This window comes from Triticum urartu, chromosome 6A (assembly GCF_056163025.1).
Source record: "Triticum urartu cultivar PI428250 chromosome 6A, HENAU_Tu73, whole genome shotgun sequence".
Classification (NCBI taxonomy): domain Eukaryota; kingdom Viridiplantae; phylum Streptophyta; class Magnoliopsida; order Poales; family Poaceae; genus Triticum; species Triticum urartu.
The window spans coordinates 114,282,338-114,305,252 of NC_141878.1; the positions used below are offsets into that span (position 1 = coordinate 114,282,338).

The following is a 22,915-nucleotide window of genomic DNA, read 5'->3' on the forward strand; positions in this document are numbered from 1 at the left end:
AGGATCAGTAGAGACACTCTTGTCACTGATGACATGACCCAAATAAGCAATTTGCTGTTGTGCAAAGGAACACTTTCTCAACTTGACTTTCCACTGCTTTTCTTGCAGGGTGATGAGAGCCTTTTCCACATGCAACAAATGCTCCTTCAAGGTTTTACTAAAAATCAAGGTGTCATCAAAAAATACTAGAACAAATTCCCTGAGTGCAGGTAGGTCAGAATTCATAGCACCTTGGAATGTACCAGGAGCTTCAGACAGACCAAAACTCATGACCAAGAACTCATAATGACCTTCATGAGTTTGAAATGCAGTTTTAAACTATTCTCCAGGGGCCATTCTGATTTGATGATAACCAACCCTTAAGTCCAGTTTAGTAAACCAGCAAGCACCGTGCAATTCATCCAATAACTCATCTATCACATGTATAGGATATTTCCCTTTTACTATTATAGCATTTAAATGTCTGTAGTCCACTACCATGCGCCAAGTGCCATCCTTCTTCTTGACCACAAGCATAGGAGAGGAAAAGGGGCTACGACTGAGTCTAATCATCCCATTTTGCAGCAACTCTTTTACTTGTTTCTCCATCTCTATTTTCAAATGGGGAGCCACTCTATAAGGCCTGACAGCCACTGGTGTTGCACCTGGTATAAGTGGTATAGTGTGGTCATACTGCCTCCTTGGTGGCAATCCTTTTGGCTCCTCAAATACAGAAGAAATTTTTTCCAACAGTGCTTGTACTTCAGGAATGTGAGAACTGGTTTCTATGTTTTCTATGTCAGCCAACTCCACACTCATAACTGTAAAAGTGCAGTCATCAGGCAGTACACCTTGTAATGTGACCCAATTTCCCTGAGATTGGAATGAAAACCATTTCTGATCCCAATCTATCACCATTGGACTATGGTTTGCTAGCCAATCAAGTCCCAAAATTCCATCATAGTTGCCTAACTGAAGAAATCTGAAGTCTGATTTGAATTCATTATTCTAACAGGACCAACTACATTGCTTCACTATCTGGGAGCAGTACAATTTAGCACCACCTGCTACTGTTACTGTAATAGGTTTAACCTCTTGTACAACCGGCAACAGAGCAGCTAAAGCTGAATTGAGGAAGGAATGTGTGCTGCCCGAGTCCACCAGAAATGTGAGAGCCTGGCCACAAACAGTAACTTGAAGTTTCATTGTTAATGGAGATGACTCAGCTCAACAGGCCGCTGCTGACAGTAACATGAGGTTATCAGAGTCACTATCAGACGACTCCTGATGGAATGAAGCAGTACTTTGGATGTGTTCAATCATCTCCTTCACTATATGGAGTTGGACAGAGGACTTGCACTGGTGGTCCTTGGACCATTGCTACCTCTTGAGCACTGCGTTGGTTTTCCCAAAGAGGAAGGGATGATGCAACAAAGTAGCGTAAGTATTTCCCTCAGTTTTTGAGAACCAAGGTATCAATCCAGTAGGAGGCTACGCGCGAGTCCCTCGTACCTGCACAAAACAAATAAATCCTCGCAACCAACGCGAATAGGGGTTGTCAATCCCTACACGGCCACTTATGAGAGTGAGATCTGATAGATATGATATGATAAGATAATATTTTTGGTATTTTTGTGATAAAGATGCAAAGTAAAATAAAGGAAAAGTAAAGAGCAAAGGAAATAAATAAGTAGTAGGAGATTATTATGATAAAGATAGACCCGGGGGCCATAGGTTTCACTAGTGGCTTCTCTCGAGAGCATAAGTATTTTACGGTGGGTGAACAAATTACTGTTGAGCAATTAACAGAATTGAGCATAGTTATGAGAATATCTAGGTATGATCATGTATATAGGCATCACGTCCGAGACAAGTAGACCGACTCCTGCCTGCATCTACTACTATTACTCCACTCATCGACCGCTATCCAACATGCATCTAGAGTATTAAGTTAAAAACTGAGTAACGCCTTAAGCAAGATGACATGATGTAGAGGGATAGACTCATGCAATATGATGAAAACCCAATCTTGTTATCCTCGATGGCAACAATCCAATACGTGCCTTGCTGCCCCTACTGTCACTAGGAAAGGACACCGCAAGATTGAACCCAAAGCTAAGCACTTCTCCCATTGCAAGAAGGATCAATCTAGTAGTCCAAACCAAACTGATAATACAAAGAGACTTGCAAAGATAACCAATCATACATAAAAGAATTCAGAGAAGATTCGAATATTGTTCATAAATAGACTTGATCATAAACCCACAATTCATCGGTCTCAACAAACACACCGCAAAAAGAAGATTACATCGAATAGTTCTCCACAAGAGAGGGGGAGAACACTGTATTGTGATCCAAAAAGAGAGAAGAAGCCATCTAGATAATAATTATGGACCCGTAGGTCTGAGGTAAACTACTCACACTTCATCAGAGGGGCTATGGTGTTGATGTAGAAGCCCTCCGTGATCGATGCCCCCTCCGGCGGAGCTCCGGAACAGACCCCAAGATGGGATCTCGTGGATACAGAAAGTTGCGGAGGTGGAATTAGGTTTTTGGCTCCGTATCTGATCGTTTGGGGGTACGTAGGTATATATAGGAGGAAGGAGTATGTCGGTGGAGCAACAGGGGGCCCACGAGGGTGGAGGGCGCGCCCCCCTACCTCGTGGCCTCCTCTTTTGTGTCTTGAAATAGGGTCCAAGTCTCCCGGGTCTTGTTTGTTGACAAAATCATGTTCCCGAAGGTTTCGTTCCGTTTGGACTCCATTTGATATTCCTTTTCTTCAAAACCCTAAAACAGGCAAAAAACAGCAATTCTAGGATGGGCCTCCGGTTAAAGGTTAGTCCCAAAAATAATATAAAAGTGGAAAATAAAGCCCAATAATGTCCAAAACAGTAGATAATATAGAATGGGGCAATCAAAAATTATAGATACGTTGGAGACGTATCAAGCATCCCCAAGATTAATTCATGCTCGTCCTCGAGTAGGGAAATGATAAAAACAGAATTTTTGATGCGGGGTGCTACTTGGCATAATTTTAATGTAATTCTACTTAATTGTGGTATGAATATTCAGATCCGAAAGATTCAAGACAAAAGTTTAATATTGACATAAAAATAATAATACTTCAAGCATACTAACAAAGCAATTATGTCTTCTCAAAATAGCATGGCCAAAGAAAGTTATCCCTACAAAATCATATAGTCTGGCTATGCTCCATCTTCACCACACAAAGTATTTAAATCATGCACAACCCCGATGACAAGCCAAGCAATTGTTTCATACTTTTGACATTCTCAAAACTTTTTCAATCTTCACGCAATACATGAGCGTGAGCCATGAATTTAGCACTATAGGTGGAATAGAATGGTGTTTATGGAGAAGACAAAAAGGGAGAAGATAGTCTCACATCAACTAGGCATATCAACGGGCTATCGAGATGCCCATCAATAGATATCAATGTGAGTGAGTAGGGATTGCCATGCAACGGATGCACTAGAGCTATAAGTATATGAAAGCTCAACAAAAGAAACAAAGTGGGTGTGCATCCAACTTGCTTGCTCACGAAGACCTAGGGCAATTTGAGGAAGCCCATCATTGGAATATACAAGCCAAGTTCTATAATGAAAAAATCCCACTAGTATATGAAAGTGATAACATAGGAGACTCTCTATCATGAATATCATGGTGCTACTTTGAAGCACAAGTGTGGTAAAAGGATAGTAACATTGTCCCTTCTGTCTTTTTCTCTCATTTTTTTTATTTGGGCCTTTTCTCCGTTTTTATGGCCTCTTTTTTTTCTTTTGGAGTCTCATCCCGACTTGTGGGGGAATCATAGTCTCCATCATCCTTTCCTCACTGGGACAATGCTCTAATAATGATGATCATCACACTTTTATTTTATTACAACTCAACAATTACAACTCGATACTTAGAACAAAATATGACTCTATATGAATGCCTCCGGCGGTGTACCGGGATATGCAATGGCTCATGAGTGACATGTATGAAAGAATTATGAATGGTGGCTTTGCCACAAATACGATGTCGACTACATGATCATGCTAAGCAATATTACAATGATGGAGTGTGTCATAATAAAAGGAACGGTGGAAAGTTGCTTGGAAATATATCTCGGAATGGCTATGGGGATAGATTGGTAGGAAAAGACCATCGCTCGTCCACTTATTGCAAAAATCTACAAGTTATCAAAGCAAAGTATTACACGCATGCTCCTAGGGGGATAGATTGGTAGGAAAAGACCATCGCTCGTCCTCGACCGCCACTCATAAGGAAGACAATAAAAAAATAAAGCATGCCCCGACTTCATCACATAACGGTTCACCATACGTGCATGCTACGGGAATCACAAACTTTAACACAAGTATTCTTCAAATTCACAACTACTCTACTAGCACAACTTTAATATCACCATCTTCATATCTCAAAACAATTATCAAGCATCGAACTTCTCATAGTATTCAACACACTCATACGAAAGTTTTATTATTAATCTTGTATAGCAAGCATATTAGGATTTTAAGCAAATTACCATGCTATTTAAGACTCTAAAAATAATCTAAGTGAAGCATGAGAGATCAATAATTTCTATAAAACAAATCCAACACCGTGCTCCAAAAGATATAAGTGAAGTACTAGAGCAAAACTACATAGCTCAAAAGATATAAGCGAAGCACATAGAGTATTCTAAAAAATTCCAAATCATGTATGGCTCTCTCAAAAGGTGTGTACAGCAAGGATGATTGTGGTAAACTAACAAATAAAGACTCAAATAATACAAGACGCTCCAAGCAAAACACATATCATGTGGCGAATAAAAATATAGCTCTAAGTAAAGTTACCGATAGAAGTAGACGAAAGAGGGGATGCCTTCCGGGGCATCCCCAAGCTTTGGATTTTAGGTGTCCTTAGATTATCTTGGGGGTGCCATGGGCATCCCCAAGCTTAGGTTCTTGCCACTCCTTGTTCCATAATCCATCAATTCTTTACCCAAAACTTGAAAACTTCACAACACAAAACTTAAAGTAGAAAATCTCGTGAGCTCCATTAACGAAAGAAAACAAAAGACCACTTCAAAGTACTCAAATGAACTCATTATTTATTTATATTGGTGTTATACCTACTGTATTCCAACTTATCTATGGTTTATAAACTATTTTACTAGCCATAGATTCATCAAAATAAGCAAACAACACATGGAAAACAGAATCTGTCAAAAACTGAACAGTCTGTAGTAATCTGTAGCTAGCGCAAGATATGGAACCCCAAAAATTCTAAAATAAATTTCTTGACGTGAGTAATTTATCTATTAATCATCTTCAAAAATAATTAACTAAATACCACTTTCCAAATAAAAATGGCAGTAGTTCTCGTGAGCGCTAAAGTTTCTGTTTTTTACAGCAAGTGTAACAAGACTTTCCCCAAGTCTTCCCAACAGTTCTACTTGGCACAAACACTAATTAAACACAAAAGACACAACCAAAACAGACGCTAGATTAATTATTTATTACTAAACAGGAGCAAAAATCAAGGAATAAAAATAAAATTGGGTTGCCTCCCAACAAGCGCTATCGTTTAACGCCCCTAGCTAGGCATAACAAGCAAGGATAGATCTAGGTATTGCCATCTTTGGTAGGCAATCCATAAGTGGCTCTCATAATAGATTCATAAGGTAATTTAATTTTCTTTCTAGGAAAGTGTTCCATGCCTTTCCTTAATGGAAATTGGAATCTAATATTTCCTTCCTTCATATCAATAATTGCACCAATCGTTCTAAGGAAAGGTCTACCAAGAATAATAGGACATGAAGGATTGCAATCTATGTCAAGAACAATAAAATATACGGGCACATAATTCCTATTTGCAACAATAAGAACATCATTAATTATTCCCATAGGTTTCTTAATAGTGGAATCCTCAAGGTGCAAGTTTAAAGAGCAATCATCAAAATCATGGAAACCTAACAAATCATACAAAGTCTTTGGAATCGTGGAAACACTAGCACCCAAATCACATAAAGCATAGCATTCATAATCTTTAATTTTAATTTTAATAGTTGGTTCCCACTCATCATAAAGCTTTCTAGGGATAGAAACTTCCAATTCAAGTTTTTCCTCATAAGATTGCATCAAGGCATCAACGATATGTTTAGTAAACGCTTTATTTTGACTATAAGCATGAGGAGAATTTAGCACGGATTGCAACAAGGAAATACAATCAATAAAAGATCAATTTTCGTAGTTAAATTCCTTGAAATCCATAATAGTGGATTTAGCAACATCTAGGGTTTTAATTTTTTCAATCCCACTTTTATCAATTTTAGCATCAAGATCAAAAAATTCCGAATTATTGGAAGGCCTTCTAGGTAAAGGTGGATAATATTCAGTCCCATCATTATCAAGATTCATATTGCAAAACAAAGATTTAATAGGGGACACATCAATAAATTTTAGATCTTCATCATTATTTTCATAGGAACTAGAATAACACGCTCTTATAAAGGCATCTTTCTTAGCACGCATCCTAGCGGTTCTTTCTTTGCACTCATCAATGGAAATTCTCATGGCCTTGAGAGACTCATTTATATCACGCTTAGGTGGAATAGATCTAAGTTTCAAAGAATCAACATCAAGAGAAATTCTATCAACGTTCCTAGCCAACTCATCAATCTTAAGCAATTTTTCTTCAATCAAAGCATTAAAATTCTTTTGCGAAGTAATAAATTCTTTAATATTAGATTCAAAATCAGAGGGCATCTTATTATAATTTCTTGAATTGTTGTAGGAATTACCATAATTATTAGAGGGATTACTAGGATAAGGCCTAGGATTAAAATTTCCTCTATACGCGTTGTTACCAAAATTGTTCCTACCTACAAAATTCACATCCATAGATTCATTATTATTCTCAATCAAAGTAGACAAGGATCAGAAGAAACACTCTTATTAGCAAATAATTTCATAAGTTCATCCATCTTTCCACTCAAAACATTAATTTGTTCTATCGCATGCACCTTTTTATTAGTAGATCTTTCAGTATGCCATTGAGAATAATTAACCATAATATTATCTAGGAGTTTAGTAGCTTCTCCTAAAGTGATTTCCATAAAAGTGCCTCCCGCGGCCGAATCTAAAAGATTTCTAGAAGAAAAATTCAATCCGGCATAAAATTTTATATAATCATCCACAAATTTAAACCATGAATAGGGCAATTACATATCATTAGTTTCATTCTCTCCCAAGCTTGTGCAACATGTTCATCATCAAGTTGCTTAAAATTCATAATATCGTTTCTAAGAGAGATGATCTTAGCGGGAGGAAAATACTTAGAGATAAAAGCATCTTTGCATTTATTCCATGAATCAATACTATTTTTAGGCAAAGACGAAAACCAAGATTTAGCACGATCTCTAAGTGAAAAAGGAAATAGCTTCAATTTAACAATATCATTATCCACATCTTTCTTCTTTTGCATATCACACAAATCAACGAAGCTATTTAGATGGGTAGCGGCATCTTCACTAGGAAGGCCGGAAAACAGATCTTTCATGACAAGATTCAGCAAAGCAGTATTAATTTCACAAGATTCAGCATCGATAAGAAGAGCAATCGGAGTGCTAATAAAATCATTGTTGTTGGTATTGGTGAATTCACATAATTTAGTATTATCTTGAACCATCGTGACAAGCAAGCAAACTAACACACAAGCAAACAAAAAGCAAGCGGGCAAAAAGAGGAAAATAGAGAAAGAGATGGAGGATAGAGAGAGAGGGTGAATAAAACGGCAAGGGTGAAGTGGGGGAGAGGAAAACGAGAGGCAAATGGCAAATAATGTAATGCGGGAGATAAGGGTATGTGATGGGTACTTGGTATGTTGACTTTTGCGTAGACCTCTTCCCGGCAACGGCGCCAGAAATCCTTCTTGCTACCTCTTGAGCACTGCGTTGGTTTTCCCCGAAGAGGAAGGGATGATGCAGCAAAGTAGCATAAGTATTTCCCTCAGTTTTTGAGAACCAAGGTATCAATCCAGTAGGAGGCTACGCGCGAGTCCCTCGTACCTGCACAAAACAAATAAATCCTCGCAACCAACGCGAATAGGGGTTGTCAATCCCTACACGGCCACTTACGAGAGTGAGATCTGATAGATATGATAAGATAATATTTTTGGTATTTTTGTGATAAAGATGCAAAGTAAAATAAAGGCAAAGTAAAGAGCAAAGGAAATAACTAAGTAGTAGGAGATTAATATGATAAAGATAGACCCGGGGGCCATAGGTTTCACTAGTGGCTTCTCTCGAGAGCATAAGTATTCTACGGTGGGTGAACAAATTACTGTTGAGCAATTGACAGAATTGAGCATAGTTATGAGAATATCTAGGTATGATCATGTATATAGGCATCACGTCCGAGACAAGTAGACCGACTCCTGCCTGCATCTACTACTATTACTCCACTCATCGACCGCTATCCAACATGCATCTAGAGTATTAAGTTAAAAACTGAGTAACGCCTTAAGCAAGATGACATGATGTAGAGGGATAGACTCATGCAATATGATGAAAACCCAATCTTGTTATCCTCGATGGCAACAATCCAATACGTGCCTTGCTGCCCCTACTGTCACTAGGAAAGGACACCGCAAGATTGAACCCAAAGCTAAGCACTTCTCCCATTGCAAGAAGGATCAATCTAGTAGTCCAAACCAAACTGATAATACAAAGAGACTTGCAAAGATAACCAATCATACATAAAAGAATTCAGAGAAGATTCAAATATTGTTCATAAATAGACTTGATCATAAACCCACAAACACACCGCAAAAAGAAGATTACATCAAATAGTTCTCCACAAGAGAGGGGGAGAACATTGTATTGAGATCCAAAAAGAGAGAAGAAGCCATCTAGCTAATAACTATGGACCCGTAGGTCTGAGGTAAACTACTCACACTTCATCGGAGGAGCTATGGTGTTGATGTAGAAGCCCTCCGTGATGACGGCCCTCTTTCGGCGGAGCTCCGGAACAGGCCCCAAGATGGGATCTCGTGGATACAGAAAGTTGCGGCGGTGGAATTAGGTTTTTGGCTCCGTATCTGATTGTTTGGGGGTACATAGGTATAAATAGGAGGAAGGAGTACGTCGGTGGAGCAACAGGGGGCCCACAAGGGTGGAGGGCGCGCCTGGGGGGGGGGGGGTTAGGCGCGCCCCTACCTCGTGGCCTCCTCTTTTGTGTCTTGACGTAGGGTCCAAGTCTCCCGGGTCTTGTTTGTTGAGAAAATCACGTTCCCGAAGGTTTCATTCCGTTTGGACTCCATTTGATATTCCTTTTCTTCGAAACCCTAAAACAGGCAAAAACAGCAATTCTGGGCTGGGCCTCCGGTTAGTAGGTTAGTCCTAAAAATAATATAAAAGTGGAAAATAAAGCCCAATAATGTCCAAAGCATTAGATAATATAGCATGGAGCAATCAAAAATTATAGATACGTTGGAGACATATCAACCATCTCTCTCCAGAGGTGAAACATAACCCCTTTGATTTCCTGTAGGTACGTAACGTGCCCCATTTGTCCTCCGAGGAGATACCCTTGCCGTTCTCAGTTGGCCTCCTGTCAGCAGCAACTAGATCTCTCTGAACTGTCGAAGTTGCTATCATTGTCTTCTTAAATTTAAACAGAGAGGAATTTGTGTCACTCAATTCTTCATGGAGTAGGGCTATATCATAAGCTGTATCCAGATCTTGTGGTTTCTGCAGAGCAACTGACATCCGCACACCCGGCTTGAGGCCATCGATGAAACGAGTGGTATAGTACAGACTGTCAGGCACATCCTCATAAGCTGAGAGCTGGTCATATAGTTCTGCAAATCGTTCCACGTAATCTGTCACTGTCAATTCCCGAGCAATTCTGAATATCTATCTCACCAGGGTTTTATGTTGATTTCGACCGAATCTGTTCAATAACAACTGACCGAACTCTGGCCAAGACAAATTCGGCGATCTGCGTTGTACTGCCTCGAGCCATCTAGCTGCTGCACCATCAAACTGGGACGTAGCGTAGGAAATCCACCTTGCTGCTGGAGTACCCCATAGCTTGAAACAATCCTCGCAGCGCGATTACCACAGTCGCGGGTTCGAGCCATCGAAACGTGGTAGTTCCACATGGGGAGCAGATTGGTACAGGTCAGAGATGTCCGATGCAGCAAAATCTCGAGGGGAAAAATTTTCACGGGGGAAAACGTAATCTCGCGCACCTCTGACCAAAGGAGGCACATAAACCTGATGCGCCTTCCCCGGTGAAACTTGTCGAAGCCAAGGGGATCCGCCACCGTCGATTCGTGGCCGCCCCCAACATCCTTGCTGGTCGACTGGCCCGTCTGCTTGCACGGAATATCCTCCTTGCCGCAGCGCTCGAGTTACACATGGATTTGCTCAACGTCGAGGTTGAACTCGGATCTAGCATCGTCGATTCGCGCCGTGACGAGGCCGTCGAGCGCCATCATCGTCTCCTTGAGCATTTTGCCGACGGACTTGATGATCTCTTCTTCGTGCGCCTTGAAGCGTTGATCCAGCACCTCAGCGAAGTCCGCACGAAGCAGCTCCTGGATCTGCCGCCCCTCAGACGACAGCTTGTCCATGGCGGCGCTCTGCTGCTGGAGCTTGAAATGCGTGGCGTGGACATGGCTCGGGATCTCCAAGATCAGAAAGCTATGAGTACCAGATGTAAGGTTCCTACTACCTCCATGAACGAGATCTAGGTTTGAATATGGTTTAGCTGTCCTCCCAACCACCTACACAGCAATTCGAATTACAGATCACGCACACACGCTCGACCCTGGCCAAGGCCACCCTTTCCTTCCCGTCCTCATTTGATGACGATGGGGGGATTTAAACTCTCTCTACCGTTACACCCGCTTAGCGGGCCCAGTTTGGGCTTGCAAGCCACTTGGGAACCCTTTTGCTATGGATGGGCCGGCCTGCCGGCCCATGACTTGAGCTGCTCGCTTCCCGCGTCTCTCCTCGATCAGCTTCATCTTCAGTGTTGATGATCGGGCTGCTGACACATTGCCCTTGCTCGCTCGCAGCCGCCGCCCTCCTCCATGATGGTTTCAAACTTCCCGATCCGTTTACCCCGTTTTGCATTGTTCTGGCGCTGCCAGATTCCCCTTCAAATCTGGGCAGGTGTAAAAAACTGGCAGGGTTGTAACGCCTGTGATCCAAGCCTCTGGCAGAATGCTCAAAGCTCTCTGGATGTCGTTGGTCGCGTCATGCAGCAAGCCGGGCGACAAGGGAAAGCGAAGGCAATCAAGTCCCTCCTTATCTTGTGCACTTGGGCAATATGGCAAGAGAGAAACAACTACACGTTCAGAAACAATGTGGCGTCAGTTCCAGAGATTCTTGCAAAAATCAGAAATGACATCGAGATGTGGCGACTGGCTGGCGCCAAGTGTTTTTAGCTCCCTTTCGGGACCGATGTAGCGAGTAGTTAGCCTTGCGTTGTTTCTGGGCCAGTCGACCGGGGCAAAGGCCCCATTTTCTCTCATCTTCTGATCACTTGATCAAACCTTTTTGTACCCTCTCCCTCGACTAAATCAATGAATGCCAACAATATGCTGGGTCTTTAAAAAATCCATTTGTAAGTTGAAATCCCCAAATATGTTTGATCGAGAAAATCCCCAAATATGGTGTGTGTTTGTGCAATTGTAGATTTGTCATGCTAACGAAATACTGGTCTGAATTGTTTGCGTAATCGGATGATTCAATCCTAGAGATCGACTGGTTGGGCATCTGGACAGATTGTTGGCTTTGTGCTGGTCAGTCATTAGCCATCACCTTACTCACGACTAGTGTGTGGCCGCAGAACACTACACAATTTATGATTTGATATTTCTCCAACACGATTCCAAGTCTGAAGTCTTTAGTCAAGTCTTCGTTTGCAATGACACTGTCATGATTTGATATGTGTGCACTCTAGCTACTTCTAAAGAAAATGCATAGACCACACCCGCGTACACAGTCAGTCATCAGTATTCAGTCATCACCTTACTCACGACAACAGTGGGTGTGTGGCTATAGAACACTACACAATTTATGATTTGACATTTCTCCAACACAATTCCAAGTATGAAGTCTCTAGTCAAGTCTTCGTTTGTAATGACACTGACATGATTTGATATGTGTGCACTCTAGCTACTTCTAAATCCAATACATAGAGCACCCTTCAACTTAACATTTTTCTTATCAAGACTATAAGCCACTACGATGGCGCTATTGAGACTCTTCTATATCTCACTTTTCCTGCTATTATGCACTGCCAAGGAGATTAACCCGGAAGCAGATGCACTAGTCCGATAGTCCAGCTTGATCCATGCCAACTCGCTGTCCTCCTGGTTGATTTCCAGTCCCACGTGTTCTTGGTTTGGCGTCACTTGTGGCGCTGCCAGACATGTTACCAAGCTTCACCTTCCATCACTGGACTCCATGGTACGCTACACGCCTTCTACTCTCCACTGCTTCAAAACCTCACTGTACTTGACCTCGGGACAAATAACCTTGGTGATGTTGTCCCAGCAAATATCTCTCTGTTTCTCACCCTCACTGTTCTGAACTTGAGCAGCAACAGTTTTGTTGGTGCCATACCCTACCAACTCAGCAAGCTACCAACTCTCAAGGCTCCAAAATCTAGAGATACTATGTATCAACGGAAATAATCTCACGGGTGGAATCCCAGAGGAGCTGGGGATGATATCCGGATTGCAAACTCTTCTACTGGGCAGCAACCCGCTTGGTGGATCGACCCCGTCTTCACTGGGACAGCTTCAGTTGCTATAGAAACTTGGCATTAGATACGCTAGTTTGGTTTCTAAGCTTCCACCCGAGCTGGGGAACCTTACTAACCTCCAGCACATGTACCTATCACATAACCAGTTATTTGGAAGTTTGCCACCATCTTTTGCTAGGATGCAAGAATTGAGACAGTTTGGAATAAATATAAACAGTATCAGCGGTACCATCCCACAAGAGATGTTTACAAATCAGACCAAGCTTCAGGTACTTGATGCATCCGGTAACCAGTTAACTAGAAGAATCCCATCACAAATCAGCAAGTGTAAGGAGCTAGTGTTTCTCTCCCTCGATGACAACAACTTTATTAGCCCGATCCCATTGGAGATGAAAAGCATACCAAACTTGCAATTATTGGCCTTGTCTGGGAATCAACTTGCTGGAATTATGCCATAAGATATCGGTAATGCCACATCTTTGCAAATGCTTGACATCGGCTTCAACTATCTTGAGGGCGAGCTGCCTGCAACCATTTCCTTGCTGATAAATCTTGTTGCACTCTCCTTGTCTGACAACAAGTTTACAGGTATCATTCCTAATCTTGACAACAAGTTGCCAGTTGTCAAGGAGACCAAGAACAATAGCTTGTTGCGAGAATCGCAGTCTTCCCATTGTCAACTAGCACTTCTGCGGATCTTGGATCTATCAGACAATCAGTTGTTCGGTGAGCTTCCGGGCTGCTTGTGGAATTTGAAACATTTAGAGTCATTGGATTTGTCTAGTAATTCTTTTTCTGGAGAAGTTTCAACCTCGACTTACTAAAATTCTTCACTAAGCTTGCTGCACTTGTCAAACAACAAGCTGACTAGTTGCTTTCCAGCAATGTTGAAGAACTTCAAAAGCCTTGTTATTTTGGATCTCGGGAACAATATGATTTCTGGTGCAATTCCTCCGTGGATAGGAGAAAGCAACCCTTTGCTGAGGATCCTTGGTCTGCGATCAAACATGTTTTACGGAAGTATTCCTTGGTAGCTATCACAATTGTCCCGTCTCCAACTGCTTGATCTAGCTGGAAATATATTTGTAGGTTCCATACCAGATAATTTTGTCAATTTTTCCTTGATGAGGTAAACATCCATGATGCAGCTGCTTAGATCAATCCACTTTCAAACTCGCACCTTTAAAATTTCTAACAATGGCCGCATGGACATAATTTGGAAGGGGCGGGAGTACACCTTTTTGGGAAAAGGTTCATTTGTGACTAGTATTGATCTCTCTGGTAATTCTCTCTCTGGTGAAATCCCTTCAATGATGACAAATCTTAGAGGCATCTAGTTTCTAAATATGTCAAGAAATTATCTGTGTGGTGGTATCGCCAAGGACATTGGCAATCTGAAGTTGTTAGAAGCCCTTGACCTCTCATGGAACAAACTATCAGGTCCTATTCCTCCTAGCATATCAAACTTGATGTTCCTCAACACACTAAACCTCTCAAGCAACCTTCTGTCAGGGGCTATACCTAGAGGAAATCAGCTACAAACACTTGATGATCCATCTATCTATAGCGATAATCCGGGACTCTGTGGTCCCCCAGTGAGCATCGCGTGCACAAACAAGTCAGGTGCTACAACACCAAGGGATGGGGCAAAGGAACACCACCATAAGTTTGAAACAATGTGGCTATATTACTCGGTGATTGCTGGAACTGTCTTCGGCTTCTGGGTATGATTTGGAACCTTGTTTTTCTGCAAGGCATGGAGGTTTTCTTTCTTCAGCTGCATCGATGCGCTACACCAACAGTTTATACTGAAGATGAAGCACACCTGACAGTATAGCACTCTGTTTTGTCCTAGAGCTTGTGTGTGTTTCTTCAAGTTTCCTCAGACTTCTGTTCAAAAAAAAAGTTTCCTCGGACTTGCAGTATCTACAATGGACGTATATGTACTGTATACATGACTCTGCTATCTGTTTCTTTAAGTTGTAGTAGTAATGATCAGTTGCTATCTGACCAGAAGTGGCTTATACGGAGTATTTGTTATCTATTTGACCAGAAGTGGTATTGCACTCTGAATTTTGTGAGCCACAATTATGTATGTTTCGTCATCAGTACTTGTATATTTCATAATTTCTAAAAAGTGCATACGCACTATTTCGCGTCATCGAGCGGCTGGCCGTGAGCCGTAGGATTTTGTTGCGGTGCGAACCGACTAGAGATTTATATCGTGTCGTAGTTGGCGTCCATTCCCCACCCTTCTGACGATTTGTCCTGCACACACGCCCCCTCCCTTATCCCTTTACTAGTGCAGAATCGAGCTTTAGTGCCGGTTCGTAAGGGCCTTTAGTGCCGGTTCTATAACCGGCACTAAAGGGTGGGGACTAAAGACCCCCCTTTAGTACCGGTCCGGCACGAACCGGCGCTAAAGTGCCACCACGTGGCACGAGCCAGGCCCCGGGTGTGGGTAGATCATTAGTACCGGTAACACCAACCGGTACTAAATGTTTGGGGGGTTTTGGTTTTATTTTTTATTTTTTCCTTTAATTTTGTGTTTTCGATTTAATTTAGTGATTGTTTTACATTATAATGAGTTGTTAAATCATTAGGTGAAAGTACCGCAGATTAGTTTCGACTGGATGCATATGGATCCTGGCAGCTAAGTGATCAAGTATATGCCATATCCATATTACCTTGATCACCTAAGTGATCAAGTAATATGGATATGGCATATACTTGATCACTTAGCTAGGATCCATCCAGTTGAAACTAATCTGAGGTTTCTTTCATAAATGATATAATAACTCATCAACATCATCATATTAATATAAAAACTCTTGCATCATATCATCACCAACAACAATTTATACTAGCTAGCTAAAAATCATCATAGTCGTCATTACCACTATTTAATCATCATAGTCATTACTGCTATCTAATCACCACCGACACTAGCTGAAAGAAGAAACATTCACTTGTACCAGAAGAAAAGATATCATCGAGTTCAACATGGTCATGATATTATAAGTGTTCATAACACCACAAAAGCAAATCACTCTTTGAGATTAAGTTCAGGACGAAGAACATAGACATGAGAGGACAAGTACTAAGAGCATGAACTAGCTAATCACTCCTGCTGCTCTCTCTCAGGTAAAATAGCATAGAACATGTATAGCTCTCCTGATTCATCATATTGGAGCATGCATATGAACATGTCTCCTAATCATGGGATGCGCTTCTGATTGCTGCCTCTAGTACTTCTCTGTGATCGTTAACAATTTTGCTCCAATCTTTCACTATTAAGCATTCCTCGCTTTTAGAAATCCTGAATGCACTCATGTGCAATGTAGGATGTCTTGGCCGTAAGCTAACCATTGACATGCGACCTTTAGTCTTGACCCACTCAGACACAACTGTCATCGGGAGTCCCTGTTGAAGAACATCATATAGTAATATACTTAGCAATGAAAGTTTAGCTTGAAAAATAATGTATGCAAAAGATGCACTGAGGACAAATAGTAAAAATCATACCATCTTTCCTAAATAGATGTGACCATAGTTCAATACGATCACTATTGGTCACACGTTTTGAGTACTAAGATTTTCAAATTTAGAAAAATAATTTCTCTTGACAGCATCAAGATCCTCAAGCCATGAAACATAATGACTTGTCTCCTAGCAGTTTAGTTCAGCCCCGGGACAGTGGACGGTCCTTTCTACCAAGCACCGTACATGTTTGCTTGAATGGAAATAAGTTGTCAATACAAATTACTTGTCAACTATTTTTGAATAAACAATATCAAAAACATAAATATGGTTGATAAACTCACATAATGGTAGAACTGGAGGCGTCTGCACATCGACCCAGATGTCTCTATTACCTTCAATATCATCTTTCGGATGAATATCAAAGGTGATAACTATATCAAGCTCAAATGCATAAGCCTTGCATAGTGCTTGCCAAGTTTTGCATTCAAAATAGGTGTATGTGTCTGCATTGTATAATTTGACGTTGAAGGTATAACCATGCTCGGTCTTCAAATAAACTTTCTTTACCTCCATAGTTTTGTTAGGACTGAAATCTATCTTATCCAAGACAAAAATTCTTGCATGGCAGGGGATACGCTACTAGAATAGTGAAAATTTAAAATTATAAGTTGAAACAAATGAAGCATAAGTCATGCTTAATTACGAAAAAAGACTTATCGTTGTGACTTACTGTATCCACTTCGAAGTTCTCATCCAGCTTGATGCTGAAGCGCCTATCATCAACTAGAAAATTTCTGTCACACAGGCCGCGCTGGTCTTCGCAGTATTCGCACATAATGAAATCGTGTTCGTCATCATACGACATTCCTATGTTCATAGGTGAAACATTAAACACTTATTAGTTCTATTAATTCAACTAGTTCTATTAATTCAACTAGTTCAACTAATTCAACTAAGAAGTTACTAAAAATATACCTAAATAAAGTAGCTCAACTAATTCAACTAATTAATTCAACTAATTCAACTAAACTAGTTCTATTAATTTCTTACTAAAAATAAAGTAGCTAGTTCTATACAGTAAAATTTTAATTATATGATCAAATCTCATATAACTAAAGTAAATATATATCTAACATATAATTTCTATCTAATTCATCTAACATTTGACATTAATATCTAACATATGTTCATATATAGGTGAAACATTAAACACTTACTAGTTCTATTAATTCAACTAAATAAACTAGTTCTATTAATTCAACTAATTCAACTAAGCATTTGCTAAAAATATACTAGTTCTATTAATTTTCTTACTAAAATATATAAAGTAGCTAGTTCTCTATATAGTAATATTTTAATTAGATCATCAAATCTCATATACCTAATTTTTCTTACTAAAAATAAACTAGTTCTATTAATTCAACTAGTTCAACTAAGCATTTACTAAAAATAAACTAGTTCTATTAATTCAATTGACATTAATATCTAGCTAATTCATCTAACAATTGACATTAGTATTTAACTTTTCTATCTAATTCATCTAACATTCGACATTAATCTAACATTCTTATCTAGGTAATTCATCTAATTCGATCATCTAATTAACAATATGACATGCATTAATCTAAAAAACAGAAACCAGAAAATAAATAAAAAAATGTGTGTGTGTGTGCGCGCGTGTACGTGTGTGTGTGTGTGTGTCTGTGTCTGTGTGTGCCTGTGTGTGTGTGTACGAGCGGGGGCGGCGGCGTATGGGGCGGCGGCGTACGGGCGGCGGGGGCGAGACGGCGATGTACGAGGCGGCGTTGCGAGACGGCGATGACGGGGACGACGACGACGGGCGGCGGCCGGCGTATGGGGCGGCGGCGCGAGACGGCGATGACGGGCGGCAGGGGCGAGGGCGAGCGGAGGGGGTGGCGAGGGCGAGCGGTGGCGCGGGACGGGAGCGGCGACAATGTCGCGAAGAGGTTTGCAGTTTGAGATGGGGAGATGAAACTGAATTTTTCGCAAGTGCTATATATATAGGAGGGGCCTCTAGTACCGGTTGGAGCCACCAACCAGTACTAAAGCCAATTTTGGCCAGTCCAAGCGGCGGGAAGCGGCCCCCTTTAGTACCGGTTTGTTGCTCCAACCGGTACTAAAGGTCATGAACCAGTACTAAAGGGGCGTGCTGCGGTGTGCAAAGTTTAGTCCCACCTCGCCGGGCGAAGAGCAGCCGCACTGGTTTATAAACCCAGCCGCGGCTACTTTATTGAACTCCTGTGTAAACCAAGCTTCTGGGCCTAACTATGGCGTGCTGTCCTGTGAGCCTGCTGGCCCTTGTGGGCCTGAATTTACATGCCCAAGGCCTAGCAGGCCCACTGGACAGCGCCCCAACAATTTATTATATAGTTTTTTCTGTTCTGCTTTATTTATTTTGTTCTATTTATTTCTGAGTAGTTTTTTTATATAGTTTTTTTCTCTTCTACTTTATTTATTTTCTTATATTTATTTCTAAGTAGTTTTTTATATAGTTTTTTCTTTTCTGCTTTATTTTATTTTCTTCTATTTATTTCTACGTAGTTCGAAGGAGAGTTTTAATAAAGTCCAGAGTTGTAATAAGTTATTAAAAATTTGAATAGCCGGTGTAACAGATGAGTTTTCGTCCGAAACCCTGATAGTTCGAAAGAGAGTGTCCAGTTTCTACACGAAGTGCATCCAGTTTTTGCCGTAACCATCTCTACTTTTTTGCACATGCCATGTGGGTGAAATGATGATACCATACCAAGTTTCAACCATTTCAGAGTTAATTTGTAGTGCTTTTTAATTTAAGGGTCATTTAGCACAAAACAAATCAGTAAATGCATTAAAAAAGTCAAATTATGTCAGAAAGGGTTGAAAGTTGACGACCTAGCTTTGAATGGTGCATAATGAACGCAAAAAAGTCCGGAGTTGTAATAGTTTATTAAAATTTTGAATAGCCAGTGTAACAGATGAGTTTTCGTCCAAAACCCTGATAGTTCGAAAGAGAGTGTCCAGTTTGTACACGAAGTGCATCCAGTTTTCGCCGTAACCATCTCTACTTTTTTGCACATGCCATGTGGGTGAAATGATGATACCATGCCAAGTTTCAACCTTTTTAGAGTTCATTTGTAGTGCTTTTCAATTTCAGGGTCATTTAGCTCAAAACAAATCAGTAAATGCATCAAAAATGTCAAATTATGTCAGAAAGGGTTGAAAGTTGACGACGTGGCTTTGAATGGTGCATAATGAACGCAAAAAGTCCAGAGTTGTAATAAGTTATTAAAATTTTGAATAGCCGGTGTAACAGATGAGTTTTCATCCGAAACCCTGATAGTTCGAAAGAGAGTGTCTAGTTTCTACACGAAGTGCATCCAGTTTTTGCCGTAACCATCTCTACTTTTTTGCACATGCCATGTGTAACACCCTCGATGCGACTATATCTCCCACGTGTCGAGGCACGACTTAGAGGCATAATCGCATTGAAGGCATGTGTCGCAAGTGAGGTAATCTTCACACAACCCATGTAATATAATAAGGGAAAGAGATACATAGTTGGCTTACAATCGCCACTTCACCCAATTACATGAATAAAGCGTTACATCAATCAGATACAATCAAGGCCCGACTACGGAGCCAAAATGAAAGAAGAACCCCAAATGCGACAAAGATCCCCGATCGACCCCAACTGGGCCCCACTACTGATCAATTAGAACGAAACAACATAAAGGACAAGATCTTCAACGAGCTCCTCCTGAGCTTGGTTGCGTCATCTGCACGGTCTCAACGGCACCTGCAAACTGGTTTTGGAAGTATCTGTGAGCCACAGGGACTCAGCAATCTCGCACCCTCGCGATCAAGACTATTTAAGCTCATGGGTAAGGTAAAGGGATGAGGTGGAGCTGCAGCAAGCGACTAGCATATATGGTGGCTAACATACGCAAATGAGAGCGAGAAGAGAAGGCAAAGCACGGTCGATAAAAGTATGATCAAGAAGTGATCCTGGACTACCTACGTCAAGCATAACTCCAACAACTGTGTTCACTTCCCGGACTCCGCCGGAAAGAGACCATCACGGTTACACACGCTGTTGATTCATTTTAATTAAGGTCAAGTTTAGGTTTTCTACAACCGGACGTTAACAAATTCCCATCTGCCCATAACCGCGGGCACGGCTTTCGAAAGTTCAAATCCCTGCAGGGTGTCCCAACTTAGCCCATAACAAGCTCTCACGGTCAACGAAGGAATAGACCTCCACCCGAGACGTTCCGATCAGACTCGGTATCCCGGTACAACAAGACATTTCGACAGGGTAAAACTAAACCAGCAACACCGCTCGAATGTGCCGACAAATCCCGATAGGAGCTGCACATATCTCTTTCTCAGGGCACACTCAGATTGTCTTAGGTACGGGTAGGCCAGCCTAGAGTTGCCCCTGGTGGTCACCGGTAGCTGACAGTTGGACCAACACTCAGAGGAGCACTGGCCCGGGGGGGGGGGGGTTAAAATAATGATGACCCTTGAGTCCGCGAAACCCAAGGGAAAAAGAGGCTAGGTGGCGAATGGTAAAACCAATGTTGGGCATTGCTGGAAGAGCTTTACTTAAGGCGAACTGTCAAGGGGTTCCCATTATAGCCCAACCGCGTAAGGGACGCAAAATCCGGGAACATAACACCGATATGACGGAAACTAGGGCGGCAAGAGTGGAACAAAACACCAGGCATAAGGCCGAGCCTTCCACCCTTCACCAAGTATATAGATGCATTAATTAAATCAGATATATAGTGATATCCCAACAAGTAAACAAATATGTTCCAACAAGGAACGGCCTCCAATCTTCACCTGCAACTAGCAACGCTATAAGAGGGGCTGAGCAAAGCGGTAACATAGCCAATCAACGGTTTGCTAGGACATGGTGGGTTAGAGGTTTGACATGGCAATTTGGGAGGCTGACAAGCAAATGGTAGGCATCGTAGCATTGGCATAGCAAAAGAGCGAGCAAACTAGCATAGCAAAGATAGTAGTGATTTCGAGGGTATGATCATCTTGCCTGAGATCCCGCAAGGAAGAAGAACGAGTCCATGAAGAAGACAAACAGACGTAGTCGAACGGTTCCTCACAAACTCGACGTTAACGGAACCAACCCGAAGAAGCAATCACCGGAAAAGAAGCACACAACATAGTAAACAACCATCGCATAACATGGCATGATGCGCAAAACAAGTATGATGCATGTCCGGTTTAAAGAAGCATGGCATGGCAAAGTGCACAAACAATCCTACAAATTAAGTGGAGCTCAATATGCAACGAGTTGCATATTGACGGAGCACCACATCAATTATTTAGTTCGATCTCGTTTATGTACCCAACCATATTAAATGTTGTTAAACATGGCAAGAGGGGAAACAAATGAAAACTACCTATGTAGTCAAGGTTAAATGAGGCCGGAAGCAACGAACAACAATTCCGGTAAATCCCCATATGCATTAGCAATTTAATGCAACAACAATTTTAAGCATTTTAATTGTTGTTATCATGATGCGGATGACATGAACAAGTTTATGCAAGTTTTTAAGAAAATGTTGATAAGAGCTTTATGAAGCATTTGTCACCGTGGTGGAAAGAAAAGGGGTGCCATGGCAACGAATCCGAAAATGATGCCACGGCAACATATCGGTTCCGGTAACTCGATTGAGATCCCGGTGCAAAAGAAAATGCGACGGGGAGCGTGACATGCGATAGAATGTGGGGTGCTCTCGAATACCGAGTTCCCGCATGTCGGTGGCAAGGCAAAATAGGGGCGATGCTATCGAACAAGGGTGCATCTCATACAACATGCATTCATTTACGGGCATCGTCTCGGGGTTATACCTTCGAAGCGTGTGTTATCGGAACGGATCGAGTTCGGAGGTAGGGGTACACGTGTCGAAGGGGAAGTAGTTGTTCACGGGGTCGTCGTGGGAAGTAGGGGTACATGACGACGTAGAGGTACTCGCGACGGTAGTCGTTCACGTTCACGTTACACGGGTCTTCGGTGACGGTCGTCGTACATGGTTCGGAGTGGTACTTGCGACGGTAGTGGTACACGTTTCGTAGACGTTCGAGCCATATCGGTAGCGGTACTTGATGAATCCCGAAACGGTCTTGGCGTCTTCGTGCGTAGGGGTACTTGGCGTTCTTATCGGTTCCGAAGACGGCGGTAGATGAACATGATGCATCGTCGTGGTACTTGTTGGTCTCGGTCGAGGCGGCAAAACGTAGTCAAACTTGAGGTGGCCTTGGTGATTCCAAAAACGCTCCTGCTCGAGGAGGTCTCTGACTTGGTCTTCGCCGGTCGTGGTACTTGGCGAAAGGAACCCACGAAGGCGTCCTTGACGTCCCTGGTTGCCGGGTCTTGGCAGCGACAAGAGGGGAAAACAAGGCCAACCGGGCAGCAAGGGGGGGTGGAGATCTCGTGGAAGCTGGCCGTGAAGGAGCTGCTCGAGGCAGCAGGAGAAGATGGCCTGGGCGGGCGTCGAGCTTGAAGGCCGGTGGTGCAGAGGCGAAGCAGAGGATGGAGCAAGGGCAGAGCGACGCTCGATGGCAGGAAGTGGAGAAGATGGTGCGGCGGCGGGGCGAGGAACGCAGGGGCCACGGGACGCTGCGCGCCTGCGGGAGCGAAGCGA

General features: G+C 42.0%; 1 pseudogene; it reads left to right on the forward strand.

Annotated features, from left to right (window-relative positions):
* The first annotated feature begins 12,431 nt into the window (after positions 1-12,431).
* LOC147964367 (uncharacterized) lies at positions 12,432-14,596 on the forward strand (annotated as a pseudogene).
* The last annotated feature ends 8,319 nt before the right edge of the window (positions 14,597-22,915 follow it).